The sequence below is a fragment of the Patiria miniata genome, unplaced genomic scaffold (genome assembly GCF_015706575.1).
Source record: "Patiria miniata isolate m_02_andy unplaced genomic scaffold, ASM1570657v1 HiC_scaffold_2, whole genome shotgun sequence".
In the NCBI taxonomy this organism is placed as follows: domain Eukaryota; kingdom Metazoa; phylum Echinodermata; class Asteroidea; order Valvatida; family Asterinidae; genus Patiria; species Patiria miniata.
In genome coordinates, this window is record NW_024037058.1 from 6338530 (window position 1) to 6345774 (window position 7245).

Here is a 7245-nt window from a genome sequence, read left to right on the forward strand (position 1 = left end):
AAATACTGCCTCCAAGTTACCAATGAGAACTTTTTGATTTCTAACACGAGCCACATTGTTTAGACCTGCAAGCTGAATGGCACTGTTTACCTGTGACTTGTTGTAGGTGTCATAGAGTCCCAGCACCGCATCTCTGTTGAACCTTGTCCACGAGACACGGATCTCATGCACCACCAGCTTGTGAATAAAATCCTAAAATGACAGAGCAATATCAAACAAATTCAAGAAACACAAGTTATTAACAAAGTTGTTGGCAGTGTGTGAATTAAACTATGTAGTCTATTAATTTTGCAGTTGTTTTATTTTGAAACATTGGATGAAACAAAGTGGATTGATATTTTCTGTTATTTCATTTCAGGAGGTCATGGGTTTGAATCCAACCTGAGTAAGCATGTGATTTTTTTCCCGACCACCCTAAAATAGCACAGTACTTATTATGAAATATAACGTCATTATCAAGTATAGTTGTGCTAGATAATGTCTGGTGGTATTCTTGAAATGCTTCACATTGAATAGAAATTTATTTCGTATTGTTCAGAGATGTCAGGAATCAAGGGAAACTCCCTTGGTCAATTCAGTGTTTAGATTTTGGAGACAAAAAAAAATGTATAGGAAGAAAAGAAAATGGGAACCAAAATATGCTGAATTACAGTCAATGTTGTAGTGAGTCCATCACAAGTCCATAGTTCTTTCAATAGCAATGTCAATAATGTTTGAAAATTCCACAAGTGCAAACTCACTCCAAGATATTAATCATTGATTATATCTCATCCAGTGCTATTCGTTTGTGTTGTTTCTATTCTGCAACCACATGCCCTCTTTAAGCTCAGATCAGATTAGTTCTGACCAAGATTTGATAGGTCATATAAGCCCAAGGCTTCAAGTCGGCCCTCAATTACAAGCAAGATTACAAACAAGATCACATGTCCTTTTATTAGTAAATCACAAGTCCCTTTACAAGTTCAGTCACAGGTAACAGGGGTTGAACAATAACAAAGGAATGCCAACACATTGTAAACGCATTGCAATACCACACATGTGTACATGATATGTATGTCTACTTTGAACTTACAATTCATACAATCATGTATCGAGCTATAGCATGGCGTTGATGATTTTTTTTTCTGGCCTGTGAAGGGACGGATTGCCTGAGTTTGTTTTTCCAAAATATGAAAAAAGCCTGACTTCAGGCTATATCCTGAAAACTTGCATCACTGCCCTGCACCCGATTTCACGAAGCGCTGCGACGCGTCGCAACTCGCGATGCGTCGTATCATCCATTTCACGAAAGTTGCGATTTGTTGATGCGATTTGTTGATGCGATTTGTCAAGTTCCTTGACAACGGCTTAAAACACGTCGCAAGTTACGACATGTCTAGTTGTCATCGCAAAATAAGAAGAGTCCCTTTCTTAGCCATTTTCATGCCATAAATATTACAAACACGACATTATAATACCGAGGCAATATGTGTAAAGTTGTAAATAGAACATTCATTGAATATTTATGAATTACACTGGAATATTGCAGATGAAATTTCAAGCTATACATTCTACTGAGAGCTTGTTTCCCTTCAAAATTGCATCGCACGATCGCCATTTTGTTTTACGTTTTAACAAATTTTGAGCGGAGATCCGACGACTAATTTGTTGAATATCAGACGACTATTTACTGTACGCTGATTTAATACATAAAACAGTGACCGAGTTGTGCTATAAATACACCTACGACGTGTCGCACGAACGACGTGTTTTGTGAAATGGATCGCAGGACGCGTTGCAGCTGCGATGCATCGTAAGGATATGACGAGTCGCAGCAGATTAAAAATAGACTGACACCACATATTGATGTTGTGTTACCTGTTTATCAGTCTGTGATGTGTAGAGGTAGGCGTGGCTTGATCTCTCTTATCTCAGCATTCATCTCAGCAATGGACCAATCAGTCTACGGAAGGCACAAAATATGAATGAATATTTAAATTTAGTTCTGCATGAATTTAGTAATTGGGATGCATGTAGCTTATTGATAAAAGAGAAAGCTTTAAAAATGTGAGTTTTGGAAATTTTGTAAAGAAGCACTGATGCCGAATCACTGAAAGAAATAACAACTTTAGTTATGATGAATTATGATAACATAGATAAACTATGCAAGCACAGTGCCGTTAAGTGTAATGTAAAACACCAATTGCACACTTGCTAAAATGTGGATAAATATAAACAAAGTAAACAAAAAACAATCAACAAAACAAAACTAGATTCCAAAACTATTTACTGTCGGTTCATTTCATGTACCTCTTTCTTATTAATTTACTCTTGTCTTTCCTACAGACTTGAGTATCCTGACTTGCGACATATCAAAAGATATCTACAACAAACGTCATTTGTGATGAAATTCAGCTTGCCCTGTGGCTTCTAAATGTTTACTATTCTGATAAACCTGTCTGGCAAATTGTTAATATTAACAGCCTATAGACCTTTGGATCCGTTAGATGTAGAAAACAGTCGCATGCTGTGTTTGATTTTACTCGTACAGCATGTACCAAAGAGCTACATAAGTGGAATCCAGGGACTGCACATGAGTGTACTCAACATCATGTGACATGGTCTGTGTTGATACAGAGGGACGTATACATGTACATACAGTAAATCGCCATCTTTGTTCATTTCAACCATTGCCGTAAGTGACATCAGAATGGGAAGATAGCAGTGGCTCATTTCATGTATACCTGAAGGTGAGATTTTTATTTAATGGGTCTACCTGTAAGTCTTTCTATACATCTGATATAAATCACCAGCATCACATTATCTCATATGAAGTACATGTATGTAATAACTCAGTTTTTGCCGATTACAAGTGTATACGTATTTACTGGAAATTCAGGTGGATCCATCAAACCTGTTAGAATACAGACATGTGGAATACATGAATCTCCTTGAATTCATGACAGAAATAAGTGACGTATTGTTTGTACTTTCATGTAGTCTTACAAACAAGTGTTAGACCTTTAAAAAGATTCGGCACAGACGTAGCTTAGGGAATCACAAAATAATAATAAAACAACCAAAAATAAAACCGAAGTGACTGGGGTAAATGTTTTTTATGAAATTTCTTAAAGGAAAGTGGACTTTGAGTCTACGATTTGAAATATGAGCTAGTTAAAGAACTTGAAATATTTTTTCTTCGGTGTTGACAATATTTGGTTGCAGACTCCTGCCCACCTCGACTCAAACCACCCAGATGACCCAGGCAAGCTCAGAGGTGGAGTGATAAGACGTCTCCACTAATAAACAGGAGGTACTGGGTTTGATCGAGTCCCACCTGAGTATTTAACAGTAAGACTGGCCTATTTTAAAACAAGTGCCCTTTTGTTAAACCAGAGTGCCCTTTTTGTTACCAGCAGCCTTTTACGAGTGCCTAGCTTTTTGGAATTTCATGCGACCGTCAGCAATTGTGCTGCCCCCCCAAAAATGTTCGGGACAAAATATGTTCTTACATTAAAAATGTAACCCTATTACACATAGGCATAGCCAACAGGGGAGGGGGGATTAGTAAGGGTGTTATTAATCCCCCCCCCCCTCATTGAAATGCCGTTTTTTCACCAGCGCTTACCCCCCCCCAAAAAAAAAAAATTTGTGAAGAGTGCCCTTATTTTGTTAACAAGTACCCTTTTGACAAAAAGTCATGCGTTTTGTGTGTCAGCGGCCTTACGAGTGCCTTTTTTCTTTTATAATTTAGCGCATGTATTGCCCTAAAAAGTGCTATATATGTTGTCCAAGTGTGCAAACTCGTTGGTTTTGAACAGCGCCCCCATCATAAGATGATACCAGCCCCCCCCCCCACTATGTATGGGATAATTTTTATTGGGGGGGGGGGGTGTTAAACATTTCTTTTCAAGAAATGTTTAACACCCCCCCAATAAAATTGACCTTGCTACGCCCCTGTTACACATTTTGTTGTCACTATTTGCTATTTTCTTCTGGACAAAAATATAACATCAGGTTTGAATCAAGCATGTAATAAACATTGAATTTTATGAATACTCTACTTGACAAAAACATTTTAACTCTGCATCTAACTTAGGGGCCGTTCACAATTATCAACATTTTCACGAGCGTACAAACCGTACGCTGGGGGGGAGGGGAGGGGGTTAATGGCCGCTGTACGTTTTTTTTTTTTTTAAATGTCGATATGTTTTCTCGCCCGCTAATGCCCGCCTAACGTTTTTTTTTTTTTTTAATGGCGATCTGTTTTCTCCCCCATCGCCACAGCCGACAGCCGCAACCGATGCCGATCGAGCGCTTGCCGAGTCGGTCGCGCCCTGCACCAGGCCCCGCATTGCATCCATGATGAACGTATTGTGTACAGCATGCGCGGCATTGTCCTACACACGTACATGAAAATGTACTGTATGTACATGTACATGTACATGTATAGTCTGTATCCACTGCGTGTTTTTAACGGCCGGTGTCACATGAAAATCGGATTCCTATGAAAATCGGACCCCTTTTTCCCTTTTATTGGTTAATCCCTCGCACGTGACAGGTCACTCTCCCCAAACGATCCTAAAAATAGCATAGTATCGTACTCACGCGTGCGCACTACTACCAATGAGTCCACATTTCATGGAGTCGGATATTCACGCTACACCGGTTGAACAACACCGGCACTAGCAATGGCGGACAATAAATATTCTAGCCACGCTGTTGACTTGGATCAATTGTTGAAATTCATCATTCGACAAGGATGTATTGTCCACAAGAATCCGACCAACAAATACACGGAGTTTGTTAATGCTTTTGTGTTTGTGAATGATCAACGCAAACGAGCAGATGTCGTGTGTGAGGGCCAGAGATTGTGGCGGAATGCAGACCGTGAAAAGCTGTTCGACGAAGTAGTTGATCAAGCGTTATCAAAGATGAAACGAGGGTCAAATCAGAAGGGGACGATAAGGTCGTTCTTCAAAGCTGTTCCAAAGGTAGTTTTTCTTATATTTTAAACATGAAAATTATGCCCAGAGAGTGCGAGTTTGTGAATTGCAAACACAGGCATTTGTTGTTAGTCCCACTAACTGGGGCGCTAGAACTCCTTTTCTGACATTTGTTGGGTTGAAAATCCGTGAAATTTAACCACTATTGAACAGACATCATACAGAGATCATTCAAAAACACATGATGGCTTTTATCTACTTGCGCATTTGTATAAATACTTTTGAGTATCATTAAAGCCCCATTACTTCATCTTTGAAATGTAGAAATGCCAGTAGGTGCTTTTAAAGGTATTTTTGTCAAGTATTTTGCGTGATTTTTGTGGTGAACTTTGAAATTGTCACTTTGACTTTTTTTTCGTTGTGGGACGCTAGTGCGACAGACCAACATCCCAAATGTCAAAATTGGAGTTCTAGCGCCCCAGTTAGCGGGACTAATTTGTTGTGGTATTTTACCAATCGAACACAGTAGGGTAGGGGGGCCTATGTCAGTGGAAATGTTTTTGAATTATATACAAATCACAATGATTATTGTTTGTTTGTTTATAGGGCCTATAGATTTTTTGCAATCAGGTGATGTCTCAATTTTAGAATTATTTTTTGCAAGTCCTGATAAATAACATTGCAGCCATCCTGAATGAAACTGAAAAAGAACATTGGCAAGTTCATTTCATTTTTAAATATTTTTTACTCAATGAAGATTGTCATGTCAGTTGTGAAAAGTACCATACATTGTAGGTTCTTGCTCTATTAAAGCCTACTTGAATTCTTTTCATTGTTCCACATTATTCCCTCTTTTTCAAATTTCATGCTATTATGTCTGACCTTTGTGAATGAATTGATGAGAAAATATCTGGCCTTTATAGGTCAGTTCCAGTACACATGATGTCAGGCTGAAGGAATCTTTAATACACACAATTATTAATAGCATTATTTTTTATTTTTCATTTCAGACAACAGCTGTTGATCAAGTTACTGATGACACTGGCCAGCCAGAACCAAAGCCAGTTTTTGTGACAGCTAATTAGGTGCCAGAGGAAAAGGTTGCGTCTTCACTTTGTTCAGAGTCAAGTTTTAGATGGGCAGATACACGCAGTTTCGTATATCGGCCATAAATGTGCCCCCTCGAACAGTAAAGTGCCCCCTCAAGATACAACAAAAGTGCCCTTAAAGAATCTTACTATTTCTTAGAAGTAACGATATCCCAATAATGGTATAGAAATTTTTGATATAAACGAGGAATATGAAAACGAAGTCCCAAAGCCAATACAATACGGCCTGAAAATGGGCACATAATGCATATTTAGCATATAATCATTGGTTTTGAAGAGCGCCCACTATGTTGGAAGATGGTACGAGACATGGTGTTCCAGCTGGTCGAGCTGGTGTTCCATCCAAATCTTGTGTATGAGCTCCTAACCCTAGATTTGGTCAAGAAGACTGAGGATTTGCCAAACACTCCACAGTCTAATAGTTCAGATGATGGAATTTTTTTCTACCAGAAACCAGGCCCTACACCACTGCAAGAAAAATACCCCCAGCTGCTTGATGTTATGATGAACTTTGTATGCATCCATGGTTTTGGTGCTCACGTACGCAGACAACTGGTACTGCAACATCCTGTGGAGGCACCCGGAACGATGTTCGGAAACACCTGCTTGAGAATGTGGAGGGCCTAGATAACATATCTCGCACCAAAGTGTACTATCTGATGCAACCTGCACGATCCAACTCGCATGAAGCTGCCCGACACAAGGACACACTTGATATACGGATCAGTACCAAGTCATGTGATGTCAGCAAAGACAATCCGAATGCCCATGAATATTTTGCGACCATCTTGAATGTGCGACAGATGTGTGCCATGTACCCGGACGAGTGTGTGGTATTTTTATGCGATAGCAAGGCCAAAATCCATATAGGAGGACAGGCTGTTTCAAGGTACTACCAGTTGAGAACTTTTTTTCCAAGTGATGATGTCCCACATTATGCTGATCATGACTTCCAAGTCCTAGGTTACTTGATCGAGCCTGATGGCTACCTGCAACTCCAACCGAAGGATGCTGAAGCACCCCGTACCAAGGACAGATGTGGCAGAGATGTGGTGGATGTCCCTGCTACTGGTCCCCTGTGGGTTTTCAATCGGTGTGTAAAAAATACATCCACAACTATCGATGACCATGTCAATGACCTGAAAGTGATAATGAAGGACAATCCTAGTGTAAACAAGCCTGTCCTGGTACTTGTTACTGATGGCGGCCCA

At 39.6% G+C, this 7245-nt stretch overlaps 1 long non-coding RNA gene across 1 annotated transcript; it reads left to right on the forward strand.

Moving 5' to 3' along the window:
- Nucleotides 1–2593: 2593 nt before the first annotated feature.
- LOC119726822 lies at nt 2594–3458 on the forward strand. The gene is made up of 2 exons (XR_005270860.1): nt 2594–2729; nt 3205–3458. It is a non-coding gene; the product is annotated as an uncharacterized LOC119726822 (long non-coding RNA).
- The last annotated feature ends 3787 nt before the right edge of the window (nt 3459–7245 follow it).